The 18,624-nt window shown below is 32.2% G+C and overlaps 2 protein-coding genes across 9 annotated transcripts in view; both read left to right on the top strand.

Annotated features, from left to right (window-relative positions):
* Nucleotides 1–18,624, top strand: part of LOC114331693 (zinc finger protein chinmo) — a 285,780-nt gene that overhangs the window by 17,584 nt on the left and 249,572 nt on the right. The window lies entirely within an intron of this gene.
* The window catches only part of LOC126891680 (uncharacterized), a 25,866-nt gene continuing 12,627 nt past the window's right edge, over nucleotides 5,386–18,624 (top strand). For 2 of the 8 annotated variants that reach the window (XM_050660920.1, XM_050660919.1), the window contains exon 1: nucleotides 13,506–13,701. The gene's annotated coding sequence lies outside the window, so the exon portion shown is untranslated. Of the gene's footprint in view, nucleotides 7,312–8,117; nucleotides 8,314–12,684; nucleotides 12,700–13,000; nucleotides 13,186–13,505; nucleotides 13,702–18,003; nucleotides 18,087–18,387; nucleotides 18,573–18,624 lie in introns of those variants that run through there. The other 6 variants (XM_050660926.1, XM_050660921.1, XM_050660925.1 and 3 more) reach the window with 6 other exon arrangements.

The raw sequence follows: 18,624 nt of genomic DNA, 5'->3' as shown, positions 1-18,624 counted from the left end.
TTTACTTTCGTTCTTCATATTTTGCACAGTAAAATATTCGTTGTCGCGATAATCCAAAACAGACGTATATTCGTGGAATGGAGTATACATCCTCATTTCTGACACTGTCCGCTCATTCGCTCATGAACATTCGGCGCAGACACCACATTTCAAAGACTTTTACGATAACCATGATTTTTGTTTTCTTTACGTTTATTGTTAAACCAAAGTTAAACCTAGTCCCCAGTATCACAAATTTAAGTATTTCCTACTGACAAAAGTGCACCTCGTGTCCTCAGTCCTACTCTGCGTACCCGCGTAAATCTATGCATGCATTCATACCCGAGCGAGGTTTTTTGTAGTTGTAGTCAATCGAATATGAAGAAACAAAGAAGAATTCGAGAAAGCAGAGTGCGTGAAACACTTCCAACCGAGGAACGGTACTCTCGTAGGAAATGAATGCAATTTGGGACGGTAGAATGGATTTTCTTCGAAATGCATCTAACTGTTCATTATATAAAATAAAGTATGAGAATTTATTAGGGACCAGGTCAAATCGACTCTGATGCTCACTGCCATACAGAATTTTAAACGCGAGAAAATATGATTTCTTGAGATTTAACAATTTTGTTTAGCTTAGGGCTTAGAGCTTAGAGGACACTAAAAAGAGAATTTCTTTAGGTACGGTGCAAAAATAGATCAGGACATTTAGCATAAAATACTCCTAAATAAATCGATTTTTAAATAAAGCACCTTAGTACATTCTTTCACGGTTTTTGCTGTAAATTTTAAAGAACCACTTGGATTGACATGAAATTTGGCATACGCATAGCTAACATGTCAGAAAAAAGTGATATGGTGCCGATGTGTACTTTTGCCCTGGGGGTGAGTTTCACCCCATCTCGGAGGTGAAAAAATATATGTTCAATTTAAGTCCCGAAATGGATAAAATGACTAATTTTAAGCAACTTTTGTTCTATAGAGTTTTTTAACCAAATCATTACTTTTTGAGTTGTTTGCAAGTGAATATGTTCATTCAACAAAAGAACCATGTTTTTAGACGATTTTTAGCAAATAACTCAAAACGTAAGCAATTTGCCGAAAAAAATATTCTTAGCAAAACTATAGCCTATAAAAAAGTTGAAAAAGAAACGGTGTATATATTAGGTCTCTATACCTAACAAAAGCAGAGATATAGCTTTTGAAAAATAGGTTCATATTCGAAAAATTTCAAATAGAATAATTCAATGTGAAATATCCAAATTAATGAAGCATTCTTGGGGAAAACACATTACAACTTTTTTAAAGTGTTTAAAAAAAGCTTCTCTGTTTTTATAAAAAAAATTTCTAGCATCAAATGTAAGAAAGTTACGCTCAAAATAAAGTTGTTCCCTTTTGTTTTGACAAAAAAATCAGGAAGATCACCCCCTAATTAGCCACTTAATTAAAATTAATCGTTACCGCTTCACAGGTTACTTCACTTATGTTGTGTTTATATTATGCTCTGTACGTATCATCGATTCAAAGTGCTTATTTTTGAAAAAAATTGGTTTTAAAGTAAAATTTTTAAAAATTTTAATTTTGAAAAAAATGCTTTTTTTTTCAAAGTAACTTAAAAATTGTTAGATATACCAAAAGTCTTAAACAATAAAAATAGTCGGCTTTACTTTTCTGAATATTTTGTATTTTTTTGTTTTTCTGTAAGATAAAAATTGGTCAAGATTCGGTGTTTCTAAATTTGCATATACTCGTGATGTGACTCGTTCAAGCCCTTTTAACTACAGCTCTTTCAAAAATAAGGACTTTGAACCGATGAAACTTACAGATCGTATGATCAATACATACGTGAGTAAAAAACTTGTGAAGTGATAACAATTAAGTTCATTTGAAATGCTAATTAGGGGGTGATTTTCCCGATTTTTTACCAAAAAACAGGGACCAACTTTATTTTGAGCGTAACTTGTTTACTTTTGATGCTAAATTTTTTTTAAACAAAAATAAGCATTTTTTAAACATGTTAAAAAAGTTAAAATAAGTTTTCCCCAAAAAGTGCTTCGTTTTTTGCTTATGGCACGTTAAAATATACGATTTGAAATTTAATGAATATGAACCTCTTTTTTATTAGCTCTCTAGAAACTCTGTTCCTACCAGGTACAGTGACCTAATATATACACCAAGTTTTTTACTTTTTTACGTGCTATATTTTTGATAAGAATTTTTTTTCCACCAAATACTTACTTTTTGAGTTATTTGCGAAAAACCGTCTGAAAACGTGGTTATTTTAAAGAAAAATTAACACATTCACTCGCAAATAACTCGAAAAGTATTAACTTGGTGAAACAACTTTATAAAACAAAAGTTGCTTAGAATTAGTAATTTTATCCATTTTTGGACTTATTTCGAACATATATTTTTCTCCCCTAAAAGGGTTGCTGCTAGGAGTTTCGAGGGTTTTCTGCACTAAATGGATGCAAACGATTACTCGGGGGATTTTTGGGGTCGCTGAACAAGAATACGCCATCATAAGCAACCCCCGGAGCACCTGAGCATCTTCTTCAGCAGTTTGGAGGGGTTTCGACACTAAATTGATGCAAACAGATTACTAGGGGGTTTTGGTGTCGCCGAATACGAATACACTATCAGAACCTACCCCGGATCACCTGCTTCCCGGGACGTGCCTAGCAGTTACCCTGGGCGCTAGGTGCTCCGAGGGTTGGTTCTTATATCATATTCGTGTTCAGCAACCCCAAGATTTTTGAGTAATCTGTTTCCATCAATTTAGTGCCGAAAAACCTCGAAACTCCAGAAGATGACGTGCCTCAGCAGTGATCATGGGTACCAAATGCTCCGAGGGTCGGTTCTGATGACGTATTCGAATTCAAGGAACCCAAAATCCCTAAATAATCTATTTGCATCAATTTAGTTCAGAAAACCCTCGAAACTCCAGATAACGTGCCCTAGTAGTAACCCTGGGCACCAGGTGCTCCCGGAATCAGTCCTGATGACATATTCATGTTCAGCGACCTCAAAAACCCTCGAGTAACAAAATCTTACCCTTAACCCTTTCAGCCCTAAATTCTTTTTTTCAAGGGTAAAATTGGTTTGTTTGTATTTTATTCAATTGGACACCTAATTAATACTGAAAATATTTTTTATAAAATTTTTGCCCCCTTACTTCTAATTTTACAAATTGGTGGCAACTGCCACCAAGAGGATATTACGGCATAAATAAATATAATAATTTTTGAAACAATTTCTGTTTTTTATAATATTCCTAATTCACCACAAAAAATAAAGACTTTTATGCCCCAATGATTTGGCTTGCCTCCAATATACTGTTTAGAGAAAATTGTCCCTTGAATGGCATAATTGTCTCATCTATGCAGTTATTTTCTTCAAGCAGTAATTCCTCGCAACGTTTTTCAAAGCTGGTAATAATAGGTTTGCTCTAGCAAACAGTCAAACTAGTCAGAAACCGTCAGCAAACAGTTGGTCAGTGAGAGAACATAATACAGTCACCAGTGCTATCCCCTCTACTCGCGCTGGTCCACTATTCGCTGATGGTTTCAAACCGTTTGAAACTGATGCTAGAACAAACCTAATAATTATTTTCCTTACTTTCCAAAGATTATCGTTGGCATTCTTGTCAGTGTTGACATTTGAGATACGTAAATGATGACGTAAACTTTCAAATCGGTTTCGGGACATACCAATATCGTTAATCACACGGAATTGTGTACGAGGAGCCCAATAAAGTCTGTCTTGAAAAATTAATAATTCCCATTACTTACAATATGCAGGGTAACCGGCTCTTCTGAACTATCACTTTACATACGGAGCTCTTAGGAACATTAAGTGACATTCCAACTAACATGAAGAAAAAAAGTTTTCGACCAATGCGTGCTACCGGTGATGACCTATGGTGCAGAAACATTATCGCTCATAAAAAAACGCACAAAAACTAAGAGTAGCGCAGAGAAGAATGGAGCGATCAATGATAAGGGCCACTCTGCGAGACAGGATTAGAAAAGAAGATCTACGAGCTAAGACCAAAGTCATAGACGTCATTGAAAGAAGCTGTAACTTAAAATGGAAATGGGCTGGACACGTTGCCAGAATGAAGGAAGGAAAATGGACTCGCAAACTAGTTGAATGGAGACCAAGAGCCGTTAAACGTAGCAGAGGAAGACCACCAACACGATGGCAAGACGACTTACGAAAGACAACAAAAAACTGGATGCAGAAAGCACAAGATAAAACACTTTGGAGACAAACAGGGGAGGCCTATGTCCAGCAGTGGATCGAGAGAGGTTGATGATGATGTGTGTAAAAACATATGAATCTTTTTCAATTATTTTTTATCTGCTCCTTGAAAACTATTGCACATGTACTGTATGTTGTATATTTACATGTTTTTAAAAATATATAGCAATGTAGAAATTGTTTAGTGACACATTGATTCAGTGAGGTGGGAATCGCTCGTACGACGGTTAAACAATATACACAGTTAACAATACCCAACAAACACGTTTTTGTTCCTTTGTTAAAGCCCCTAACAATACGAGAAGGCAAATTTATTCCAAATTATGCCACCATTCATAAAAATGCACGAGATATTTCCACTTTGTCACCTATTTTTCGCATGTAGTCCAAATAAAGAGTGGCTGCAATGATCCGGAAATTATTACATCACTATCAAAATTACTTTTTCGACATTATTTGAGGCTTCTTATCTTACTACGACAAGCTACAATATTTAATGAGTTCAACAGTTTAAATATTTGGGAGCAATTGTGAATGGCAAAAATAAAAAAATAGATGAAAGACTGATAAGTTTGTACACACTTGAATGAATAAAGGAAATGAAAATGTAGTATGTCAAAGTGTGTAAATAATTTATTTCTTTAGCTGAGCGCTTTCGACATAAACGTCATCATCGGAGCTAATGGTCAAATAGAGACAGCTGACTCTACTAGGCCAAGAATGGATGGGTGATGCCTACACCCATACCATGAATAAATTTTTTATGTTTTCGTGCAACGTGTATGTGGCCGCTTTTTCTGTTTTTTACTGTTTGGTGTTGTACGGAGGACAAAGAAGTTAGCATTTGCAATCAAAAATCACATTTATATTCATAAGATGCACATGATTGCACCTCAATTGTGGCGGTAAAAATAAAAATAGTGAAGAAGTAACGAAGCGACGACTAGCAAGCAACAAAACATACTGGAGATATCATAGGCAAATCAAGGACAAGAACTTATCCAGAAATACAAAACTGAAAATATACAGAGTTGCAATCAGACCAGTAGTTACATACGCAGCTAAGACAATGTACCTCACAGATAAAGATAAAAAAAGAAATATAGTAATGAAACACAGACTTACTCACAATCATTTAATTATACTTTGACGACCGGTTTCGATCTCTACAATATACAGATCATCTTCAGGTCGGCGTTACAAGTAGTTAAATGCTACAATAAGAGAAAACTTGTGTTAGACCAGTGTCTGATTGAAGAGATGTTAATAGAAAGCCAAATTTAAAAATTTTTTATAAAATTTTTTGAAATAAAGGTTTGCAACTGTTGACATTTCAGAATATTGGTATATACAAAGTCAAACCTATGAGTAAAAATGCTCATAGGCATGTATGTGCAAATGGGTGCATACAGTTTGAATTTGTTGAGATTAAAATTTTTAACCATTAAAAAACAAAATAAACATAAACTGACTTAAATATGCTTCCAAATTCAAAGTAGTAATAATAAAAAATAAAAGAGATAGTAATATTGTTCTAATCTACTTACATGCCGTTACAAGGATTGCGTTGCAACTTAGTTGTTGTCATATTAGTACGTCCAAATTATGCTAATTGGTTTGTTGGGATAGTGATAGGGTAAACAGACATGTTACGTAGGTTAAAACACAGTAAGATTTCAAATTTGGAATTGATCCTGAAGGAAGATGCGTATGTGAAACGGGTGATGTTTTGTTCGAATGGAGAAAGACAATGCTCCAGGAGTTGCGTATTAATTGTAGCAAAGTATGAAATGTTATTCTAGGATCTTGTACAAATGTGATGGTCTAAGCTCGTAGATGTTATACGATGCGGGCAGAGGTCAAAGTATAGGACATGACAAATAGGAAATTGTTGTCATAAATTAATACAATTTAAGATATGTTGTTCTCAGTAAATTAACTGAGGGATGTCATAAGTATAATAATATCATAATATTATGAAGTAGTAAGTGCCATACACTATGAAACTATGAAGTGTATAGAAATAAAGGGAAACTAGTTAGTTAAATGAAAAAATTATTATCAAAACATCGGTTAAGAAACTGTAAATTGAAAAATTTTAAAAAGGTAAGAAATTGATAAAATTAAAGAATATTTTGTTTGAGCTATTGTATAATGGGATATGTACAAAGAAAAAGAAAGAAACGAAATATTAATGGAAGGGTGTAGGCACTTACTTGAGAATAGTTTTTAACTAAATAAATAAATTAACACATAACACATAGGGTTTAAAAGCACAAAGACATAACAATTATTGGTAAAAAGTTTTTTAAGGGAGGTAGCACTACATTTCCCCAATTACTATTTAACTTAGTTTTTACTTCCTAAATTGAAGTCTAGTTTTTGTGTTTTCAAGAGGGAATATTGACAGTGTAGACAGATGTAGGTTATCTGAAATGTCAAAACACTTCTTCTCAAATGTTGTACAGTAATTGCCTATTTTAATTAAATCTCTTAGTAACATAAAGTATACAGCATTTTCAAATTTTACAAAAAAGATAGTTGTTAATTTATAGCATTAATAACAAAATCTAAACTATATGTGTAACCACTATTGTGAAAAAATGTTGTAACAATAATAAAAGTACATGATTAAAAGATAACAGATGTATTATTCTACATTAGTATTCAAGTAGAGAAGAATTAAAGTAGAGAAGAAGTGTTGAGTTTAAGTGTAAGTAGGCAGTGCATAATCTAACGTACAAGCATATCACCTGTTGCATAATTGTAGATGAGTAAGATAAATTGATTAGCCTAGTCTATTTAAATTTAGTAAATGAAAACAGATATAAAACGTGAAAGTTATAACAAAGAAAAAGAAAAATAAAAGAAAGTTGGTTGGTAGTATTGTTAATATTGCAGTCGTGGCAATGCCACGTCAACGAGGTCAGAGGAAACGGAATGTTTAATGACAGGTGTGTAGAGGGAGGTAGGGGGGGGGTGTTAATTTAAAAGAGAACCTAAAGTTTGTTTAAATCCTATTTGTATGTAAGTATTGGTGCCAACCAACTTCCTCATGCGCCATAAATGGTAAGTTATAAATTTAAAGTATTTAATAGATTAAAAGGTTTTGATAACTTGTACAAAATGATCATGCACTTCCATATCGGAACTTATTAAATTTATAAAGCTATAATATAAAATGTGTAGTCTTAGTGAATTACAAATAATTTAGGGTGACATTTTTATATTGAGAAACACGTGTTTAATGTTTAAGAATATTGCACTGATCAGACTCCGTATTAAATGTTCAAACGGTCAGGCAACTATGAGATATTAACAGAATGAGCTCAAATGCCATACCAGCAAATTTTCTGACATTTTAAAAAAGTTGTAGGTTACATTTTTATATCACCACGTGGAGAAGTGCAGATGGTAATTGATTGTCCAGTAATGAAGCTAAGATGGGAAAATTGGCTGTGTACTGAGCTACAAAATCATCAAATTCTACAGGAAACGAACAATGGAGAATGGATTTGAATAAAATTAAAATTAGCGGGATTTTGGAAATTAAGAGTGAGTAGTTGTTGTAACTTTTTAAAAAAATTTTGTAAGAGTGTGTATAAGATTGTGAGTTGGAACTATGGAGTAGTTTGAATGAAAAGGCGGGTACGATAACTGCTGTTGGTGTATGTATATTGAAAGATAGATTTGAAATAAAATTTTAGATTTTGCAGGTTTGAACTTTTAATTAGATGTCGGGTTGTGTACTGTAGTAAGAGTGGGTTATTTTATAGTAAAACTGAATAAGCTGGTATAAATTCAAGCTCTAATTGGGCATTCAATGTATGTCTAGTAGGGTCCTTTAAAGATTTTAAAATCTCAAAATGTTCCAGGTTATTCAGGACGTGGCCCTTTTTGCAGATGTGAAGAATTTTGAAATCAATGTCCGGATTGAAATTATGGTTGGAGTTACGGATATGTTGGGAAAAATGAGATTGTCCAGATGTTGGGCGCTGTATGTATCTAAGATGTTCCTTCAATCTGGTGTCGAACGATCTAAAGGTTCTTCCGACGTAATATGACGAGCAGGTATGGCATTTAAGCTCATAAACTCCACAACACTCAGATCTATCACGACTGTCCTTGTTATTCAAGAAAACCAAACCTAAATTTGAATTAGTTCTAAAAGAAATATTACAGTAATCTTTAAAAATATGAGCTAATTTGTAAGAGAATTGACCTGTAAATGTTAATGATCTATATGGTTTTGGCTCCTGTTCGACTAGAATAGGCTGTGTATATACTCGATGTTCTAAAATTCTATTTGTTTTTTTGTGTAAAATTTTATTTACTAAGTCCACAGTATAACCATTATTAACTGCTATTTGTTGGATAATTTTTAATTCTTTGTTAAATGAAGTTGTAGTCAATGGGATAGAGACAAGCCTGTTGATGTAACTATAAAAAGCAGCCAGTTTATGTTGTATGGGGTGGTGTGAATCGGCAGGGATAACTGTACCTGTATGGGTTGGTTTTCTATAAATACCAAAGTCAATCGTTCCATTTCTGAGTGTCAATGTAAGATCTAAAAAGTTCAAACTCTTTGAGTCATTCTGAATCTCTAAAGTAAATTTAATAGTGTCATGTAAAGTATTGAGGAAATCTAAGAAATCGTGAAGAATGTCAATTGTGCCATTCCATATTATTAAAGTATCGTCAACATACCTAGCGTAAAATTTAATATAATCTGTAAATGGATTATTTTTCACTATTTTATTAGATTCCAAGTCATTTAGAAAAATATCAGCTAATATCGGTGAAAGAGGAGATCCCATAGCTAGTCCGTCCGGTTGCACATATGTGGTGTTGTTGAAATTAAAGAAATTCTGACTCAGACACAAATTCAAAAGCTCTGTATACTCAATAATTTGATTAGGATGGTAATTATTATTCCACAAGTCTAAAGCAACAATACTGATAACTTCGTGTGTTGGAATGTTAGTAAAGAGATTAGTTATGTCTAAGGAAATCAATAAATCTTCATTACTAAGATTAACTTCTGTAATTTTATTTGTCAAACTTAAGTTGTTAGAGACTACATAATCGAATTTATTGTTGTAAAAGGTTTTAAGGAATTTGTTTAAGTGAGAAGCTAATGCATGAGTGGGAGAATCAGTAAAGGATACCACTGGTCTGATTGGTATGTTTTCAAAGACATCAGTCTTGTGTATTTTCATGAGACCATAGAGTCTGGGAACGTTTGCTTTAGATGGTAAAAGTTTCTTTTTAGTAGTATTATCAAAAACTTCAGTGATTTTATTGATGGCTGTTCTAACTTTAGTAGTGAAAGTATTAATATTGACAGATTTTGTTAGAAATTGGTTATCTAGTATAAAATTAGTGACTTTTTGATGGTAGTCTTGGGTGTGTAAGACAACTACAGTGCTGCCTTTATCTGCTTTAGTGACTGTAAGGTTATTTTCACTAATTTTCTTATCAATTGATTTAATGGTGTCCTTATATTCATTGAGAGGGTTTCTGTGATAGCCCTTTCTGTTGTTACAAATAGCCTCCTTTTCTTTTTTCAGTAATACTTTCAAACTGCTCCTAATTTCTTCTGTGTTTTCCAGTGGTATTGATTGTAAGATACTTTCACTCTCAACTCCGAGTAGTTCTAGATTTCTAAGTTGTTGTTTTTTAGAAGATTGGGGGGGATTGAATTTGAAACCTTTTTGGAGTAGAGACAGTTCATTATTCGAAAATACTACGTTAGAGTAATTTATGAAAGGGGTGTAGAATGTATGTTGCTCAGAGCCATCGAAAATGTTGTCTGGGTCAGAAGATATAGATGTATTAATACTATGAGTTTGATCAGGAAGATCACTAAGACTAGTATTGGTAGTAACGTTTAATAATCGTTCAGAAGTATACAAATCAGAATTTGTAAAATTAGAAGGTGTTACAATATAAGAGCCAATACTGTTACTATCCACCACAAGTTGGTCATTGTTAAGTTGTGAAAACACAGATTGATTTGACAAAATAATATTGTTATTTACTCTATGTGTTATAAATTTAAGTTTCTTGATCTTATCATGAAGTTTCCTATATTGTCTACTCCTATGAAAATTAATAGTCCCATGTAAATCACGCATACATTCATCAAACTCGAGCGCTGTCATTCTTCTATGTAAGCTATTGTAGATTGTCTTCAGTTGCAAGTCAATGGTGTAGATATGTTGGTATAGTTTCCGAATCTCATCCCTAATGATGGATCTACCCAGAATTTTTACTTGTTTAGCCTTCGTTGCATTGAAGTTAAGTTCTCTTAGTCTACCTCTAGCATAACTAGGCAGCAGGTTGAGACGTAAACATTCGTTGTTATAAAAGATCTTAGATTTTTGTAACATTTTCTTGATGTTCAGCTCCTTGTAACGGTGTAGCAAAGTTGCTAGTCTTGCATTATTCAAATATTGAATGGGTTGCATATGTGAGTCCATATTAAATATAGTAATGAAACACAGACTTACTCACAATCATTTAATTATACTTTGACGACCGGTTTCGATCTCTACAATATACAGATCATCTTCAGGTCGGCGTTACAAGTAGTTAAATGCTACAATAAGAGAAAACTTGTGTTAGACCAGTGTCTGATTGAAGAGATGTTAATAGAAAGCCAAATTTAAAAATTTTTTATAAAATTTTTTGAAATAAAGGTTTGCAACTGTTGACATTTCAGAATATTGGTATATACAAAGTCAAACCTATGAGTAAAAATGCTCATAGGCATGTATGTGCAAATGGGTGCATACAGTTTGAATTTGTTGAGATTAAAATTTTTAACCATTAAAAAACAAAATAAACATAAACTGACTTAAATATGCTTCCAAATTCAAAGTAGTAATAATAAAAAATAAAAGAGATAGTAATATTGTTCTAATCTACTTACATGCCGTTACAAGGATTGCGTTGCAACTTAGTTGTTGTCATATTAGTACGTCCAAATTATGCTAATTGGTTTGTTGGGATAGTGATAGGGTAAACAGACATGTTACGTAGGTTAAAACACAGTAAGATTTCAAATTTGGAATTGATCCTGAAGGAAGATGCGTATGTGAAACGGGTGATGTTTTGTTCGAATGGAGAAAGACAATGCTCCAGGAGTTGCGTATTAATTGTAGCAAAGTATGAAATGTTATTCTAGGATCTTGTACAAATGTGATGGTCTAAGCTCGTAGATGTTATACGATGCGGGCAGAGGTCAAAGTATAGGACATGACAAATAGGAAATTGTTGTCATAAATTAATACAATTTAAGATATGTTGTTCTCAGTAAATTAACTGAGGGATGTCATAAGTATAATAATATCATAATATTATGAAGTAGTAAGTGCCATACACTATGAAACTATGAAGTGTATAGAAATAAAGGGAAACTAGTTAGTTAAATGAAAAAATTATTATCAAAACATCGGTTAAGAAACTGTAAATTGAAAAATTTTAAAAAGGTAAGAAATTGATAAAATTAAAGAATATTTTGTTTGAGCTATTGTATAATGGGATATGTACAAAGAAAAAGAAAGAAACGAAATATTAATGGAAGGGTGTAGGCACTTACTTGAGAATAGTTTTTAACTAAATAAATAAATTAACACATAACACATAGGGTTTAAAAGCACAAAGACATAACAATTATTGGTAAAAAGTTTTTTAAGGGAGGTAGCACTACATTTCCCCAATTACTATTTAACTTAGTTTTTACTTCCTAAATTGAAGTCTAGTTTTTGTGTTTTCAAGAGGGAATATTGACAGTGTAGACAGATGTAGGTTATCTGAAATGTCAAAACACTTCTTCTCAATTGTTGTACAGTAATTGCCTATTTTAATTAAATCTCTTAGTAACATAAAGTATACAGCATTTTCAAATTTTACAAAAAAGATAGTTGTTAATTTATAGCATTAATAACAAAATCTAAACTATATGTGTAACCACTATTGTGAAAAAATGTTGTAACAATAATAAAAGTACATGATTAAAAGATAACAGATGTATTATTCTACATTAGTATTCAAGTAGAGAAGAATTAAAGTAGAGAAGAAGTGTTGAGTTTAAGTGTAAGTAGGCAGTGCATAATCTAACGTACAAGCATATCACCTGTTGCATAATTGTAGATGAGTAAGATAAATTGATTAGCCTAGTCTATTTAAATTTAGTAAATGAAAACAGATATAAAACGTGAAAGTTATAACAAAGAAAAAGAAAAATAAAAGAAAGTTGGTTGGTAGTATTGTTAATATTGCAGTCGTGGCAATGCCACGTCAACGAGGTCAGAGGAAACGGAATGTTTAATGACAGGTGTGTAGAGGGAGGTAGGGGGGGGGGTGTTAATTTAAAAGAGAACCTAAAGTTTGTTTAAATCCTATTTGTATGTAAGTATTGGTGCCAACCAACTTCCTCATGCGCCATAAATGGTAAGTTATAAATTTAAAGTATTTAATAGATTAAAAGGTTTTGATAACTTGTACAAAATGATCATGCACTTCCATATCGGAACTTATTAAATTTATAAAGCTATAATATAAAATGTGTAGTCTTAGTGAATTACAAATAATTTAGGGTGACATTTTTATATTGAGAAACACGTGTTTAATGTTTAAGAATATTGCACTGATCAGACTCCGTATTAAATGTTCAAACGGTCAGGCAACTATGAGATATTAACAGAATGAGCTCAAATGCCATACCAGCAAATTTTCTGACATTTTAAAAAAGTTGTAGGTTACATTTTTATATCACCACGTGGAGAAGTGCAGATGGTAATTGATTGTCCAGTAATGAAGCTAAGATGGGAAAATTGGCTGTGTACTGAGCTACAAAATCATCAAATTCTACAGGAAACGAACAATGGAGAATGGATTTGAATAAAATTAAAATTAGCGGGATTTTGGAAATTAAGAGTGAGTAGTTGTTGTAACTTTTTAAAAAAATTTTGTAAGAGTGTGTATAAGATTGTGAGTTGGAACTATGGAGTAGTTTGAATGAAAAGGCGGGTACGATAACTGCTGTTGGTGTATGTATATTGAAAGATAGATTTGAAATAAAATTTTAGATTTTGCAGGTTTGAACTTTTAATTAGATGTCGGGTTGTGTACTGTAGTAAGAGTGGGTTATTTTATAGTAAAACTGAATAAGCTGGTATAAATTCAAGCTCTAATTGGGCATTCAATGTATGTCTAGTAGGGTCCTTTAAAGATTTTAAAATCTCAAAATGTTCCAGGTTATTCAGGACGTGGCCCTTTTTGCAGATGTGAAGAATTTTGAAATCAATGTCCGGATTGAAATTATGGTTGGAGTTACGGATATGTTGGGAAAAATGAGATTGTCCAGATGTTGGGCGCTGTATGTATCTAAGATGTTCCTTCAATCTGGTGTCGAACGATCTAAAGGTTCTTCCGACGTAATATGACGAGCAGGTATGGCATTTAAGCTCATAAACTCCACAACACTCAGATCTATCACGACTGTCCTTGTTATTCAAGAAAACCAAACCTAAATTTGAATTAGTTCTAAAAGAAATATTACAGTAATCTTTAAAAATATGAGCTAATTTGTAAGAGAATTGACCTGTAAATGTTAATGATCTATATGGTTTTGGCTCCTGTTCGACTAGAATAGGCTGTGTATATACTCGATGTTCTAAAATTCTATTTGTTTTTTTGTGTAAAATTTTATTTACTAAGTCCACAGTATAACCATTATTAACTGCTATTTGTTGGATAATTTTTAATTCTTTGTTAAATGAAGTTGTAGTCAATGGGATAGAGACAAGCCTGTTGATGTAACTATAAAAAGCAGCCAGTTTATGTTGTATGGGGTGGTGTGAATCGGCAGGGATAACTGTACCTGTATGGGTTGGTTTTCTATAAATACCAAAGTCAATCGTTCCATTTCTGAGTGTCAATGTAAGATCTAAAAAGTTCAAACTCTTTGAGTCATTCTGAATCTCTAAAGTAAATTTAATAGTGTCATGTAAAGTATTGAGGAAATCTAAGAAATCGTGAAGAATGTCAATTGTGCCATTCCATATTATTAAAGTATCGTCAACATACCTAGCGTAAAATTTAATATAATCTGTAAATGGATTATTTTTCACTATTTTATTAGATTCCAAGTCATTTAGAAAAATATCAGCTAATATCGGTGAAAGAGGAGATCCCATAGCTAGTCCGTCCGGTTGCACATATGTGGTGTTGTTGAAATTAAAGAAATTCTGACTCAGACACAAATTCAAAAGCTCTGTATACTCAATAATTTGATTAGGATGGTAATTATTATTCCACAAGTCTAAAGCAACAATACTGATAACTTCGTGTGTTGGAATGTTAGTAAAGAGATTAGTTATGTCTAAGGAAATCAATAAATCTTCATTACTAAGATTAACTTCTGTAATTTTATTTGTCAAACTTAAGTTGTTAGAGACTACATAATCGAATTTATTGTTGTAAAAGGTTTTAAGGAATTTGTTTAAGTGAGAAGCTAATGCATGAGTGGGAGAATCAGTAAAGGATACCACTGGTCTGATTGGTATGTTTTCAAAGACATCAGTCTTGTGTATTTTCATGAGACCATAGAGTCTGGGAACGTTTGCTTTAGATGGTAAAAGTTTCTTTTTAGTAGTATTATCAAAAACTTCAGTGATTTTATTGATGGCTGTTCTAACTTTAGTAGTGAAAGTATTAATATTGACAGATTTTGTTAGAAATTGGTTATCTAGTATAAAATTAGTGACTTTTTGATGGTAGTCTTGGGTGTGTAAGACAACTACAGTGCTGCCTTTATCTGCTTTAGTGACTGTAAGGTTATTTTCACTAATTTTCTTATCAATTGATTTAATGGTGTCCTTATATTCATTGAGAGGGTTTCTGTGATAGCCCTTTCTGTTGTTACAAATAGCCTCCTTTTCTTTTTTCAGTAATACTTTCAAACTGCTCCTAATTTCTTCTGTGTTTTCCAGTGGTATTGATTGTAAGATACTTTCACTCTCAACTCCGAGTAGTTCTAGATTTCTAAGTTGTTGTTTTTTAGAAGATTGGGGGGGATTGAATTTGAAACCTTTTTGGAGTAGAGACAGTTCATTATTCGAAAATACTACGTTAGAGTAATTTATGAAAGGGGTGTAGAATGTATGTTGCTCAGAGCCATCGAAAATGTTGTCTGGGTCAGAAGATATAGATGTATTAATACTATGAGTTTGATCAGGAAGATCACTAAGACTAGTATTGGTAGTAACGTTTAATAATCGTTCAGAAGTATACAAATCAGAATTTGTAAAATTAGAAGGTGTTACAATATAAGAGCCAATACTGTTACTATCCACCACAAGTTGGTCATTGTTAAGTTGTGAAAACACAGATTGATTTGACAAAATAATATTGTTATTTACTCTATGTGTTATAAATTTAAGTTTCTTGATCTTATCATGAAGTTTCCTATATTGTCTACTCCTATGAAAATTAATAGTCCCATGTAAATCACGCATACATTCATCAAACTCGAGCGCTGTCATTCTTCTATGTAAGCTATTGTAGATTGTCTTCAGTTGCAAGTCAATGGTGTAGATATGTTGGTATAGTTTCCGAATCTCATCCCTAATGATGGATCTACCCAGAATTTTTACTTGTTTAGCCTTCGTTGCATTGAAGTTAAGTTCTCTTAGTCTACCTCTAGCATAACTAGGCAGCAGGTTGAGACGTAAACATTCGTTGTTATAAAAGATCTTAGATTTTTGTAACATTTTCTTGATGTTCAGCTCCTTGTAACGGTGTAGCAAAGTTGCTAGTCTTGCATTATTCAAATATTGAATGGGTTGCATATGTGAGTCCATATTAAATATAGTAATGAAACACAGACTTACTCACAATCATTTAATTATACTTTGACGACCGGTTTCGATCTCTACAATATACAGATCATCTTCAGGTCGGCGTTACAAGTAGTTAAATGCTACAATAAGAGAAAACTTGTGTTAGACCAGTGTCTGATTGAAGAGATGTTAATAGAAAGCCAAATTTAAAAATTTTTTATAAAATTTTTTGAAATAAAGGTTTGCAACTGTTGACATTTCAGAATATTGGTATATACAAAGTCAAACCTATGAGTAAAAATGCTCATAGGCATGTATGTGCAAATGGGTGCATACAGTTTGAATTTGTTGAGATTAAAATTTTTAACCATTAAAAAACAAAATAAACATAAACTGACTTAAATATGCTTCCAAATTCAAAGTAGTAATAATAAAAAATAAAAGAGATAGTAATATTGTTCTAATCTACTTACATGCCGTTACAAGGATTGCGTTGCAACTTAGTTGTTGTCATATTAGTACGTCCAAATTATGCTAATTGGTTTGTTGGGATAGTGATAGGGTAAACAGACATGTTACGTAGGTTAAAACACAGTAAGATTTCAAATTTGGAATTGATCCTGAAGGAAGATGCGTATGTGAAACGGGTGATGTTTTGTTCGAATGGAGAAAGACAATGCTCCAGGAGTTGCGTATTAATTGTAGCAAAGTATGAAATGTTATTCTAGGATCTTGTACAAATGTGATGGTCTAAGCTCGTAGATGTTATACGATGCGGGCAGAGGTCAAAGTATAGGACATGACAAATAGGAAATTGTTGTCATAAATTAATACAATTTAAGATATGTTGTTCTCAGTAAATTAACTGAGGGATGTCATAAGTATAATAATATCATAATATTATGAAGTAGTAAGTGCCATACACTATGAAACTATGAAGTGTATAGAAATAAAGGGAAACTAGTTAGTTAAATGAAAAAATTATTATCAAAACATCGGTTAAGAAACTGTAAATTGAAAAATTTTAAAAAGGTAAGAAATTGATAAAATTAAAGAATATTTTGTTTGAGCTATTGTATAATGGGATATGTACAAAGAAAAAGAAAGAAACGAAATATTAATGGAAGGGTGTAGGCACTTACTTGAGAATAGTTTTTAACTAAATAAATAAATTAACACATAACACATAGGGTTTAAAAGCACAAAGACATAACAATTATTGGTAAAAAGTTTTTTAAGGGAGGTAGCACTACATTTCCCCAATTACTATTTAACTTAGTTTTTACTTCCTAAATTGAAGTCTAGTTTTTGTGTTTTCAAGAGGGAATATTGACAGTGTAGACAGATGTAGGTTATCTGAAATGTCAAAACACTTCTTCTCAAATGTTGTACAGTAATTGCCTATTTTAATTAAATCTCTTAGTAACATAAAGTATACAGCATTTTCAAATTTTACAAAAAAGATAGTTGTTAATTTATAGCATTAATAACAAAATCTAAACTATATGTGTAACCACTATTGTGAAAAAATGTTGTAACAATAATAAAAGTACATGATTAAAAGATAACAGATGTATTATTCTACATTAGTATTCAAGTAGAGAAGAATTAAAGTAGAGAAGAAGTGTTGAGTTTAAGTGTAAGTAGGCAGTGCATAATCTAACGTACAAGCATATCACCTGTTGCATAATTGTAGATGAGTAAGATAAATTGATTAGCCTAGTCTATTTAAATTTAGTAAATGAAAACAGATATAAAACGTGAAAGTTATAACAAAGAAAAAGAAAAATAAAAGAAAGTTGGTTGGTAGTATTGTTAATATTGCAGTCGTGGCAATGCCACGTCAACGAGGTCAGAGGAAACGGAATGTTTAATGACAGGTGTGTAGAGGGAGGTAGGGGGGGGGTGTTAATTTAAAAGAGAACCTAAAGTTTGTTTAAATCCTATTTGTATGTAAGTATTGGTGCCAACCAACTTCCTCATGCGCCATAAATGGTAAGTTATAAATTTAAAGTATTTAATAGATTAAAAGGTTTTGATAACTTGTACAAAATGATCATGCACTTCCATATCGGAACTTATTAAATTTATAAAGCTATAATATAAAATGTGTAGTCTTAGTGAATTACAAATAATTTAGGGTGACATTTTTATATTGAGAAACACGTGTTTAATGTTTAAGAATATTGCACTGATCAGACTCCGTATTAAATGTTCAAACGGTCAGGCAACTATGAGATATTAACAGAATGAGCTCAAATGCCATACCAGCAAATTTTCTGACATTTTAAAAAAGTTGTAGGTTACATTTTTATATCACCACGTGGAGAAGTGCAGATGGTAATTGATTGTCCAGTAATGAAGCTAAGATGGGAAAATTGGCTGTGTACTGAGCTACAAAATCATCAAATTCTACAGGAAACGAACAATGGAGAATGGATTTGAATAAAATTAAAATTAGCGGGATTTTGGAAATTAAGAGTGAGTAGTTGTTGTAACTTTTTAAAAAAATTTTGTAAGAGTGTGTATAAGA

This window comes from Diabrotica virgifera, chromosome 9 (genome assembly GCF_917563875.1).
Source record: "Diabrotica virgifera virgifera chromosome 9, PGI_DIABVI_V3a".
Lineage (NCBI taxonomy): Eukaryota > Metazoa > Arthropoda > Insecta > Coleoptera > Chrysomelidae > Diabrotica > Diabrotica virgifera.
This window is presented reverse-complemented; position numbering and strand designations above follow the sequence as displayed.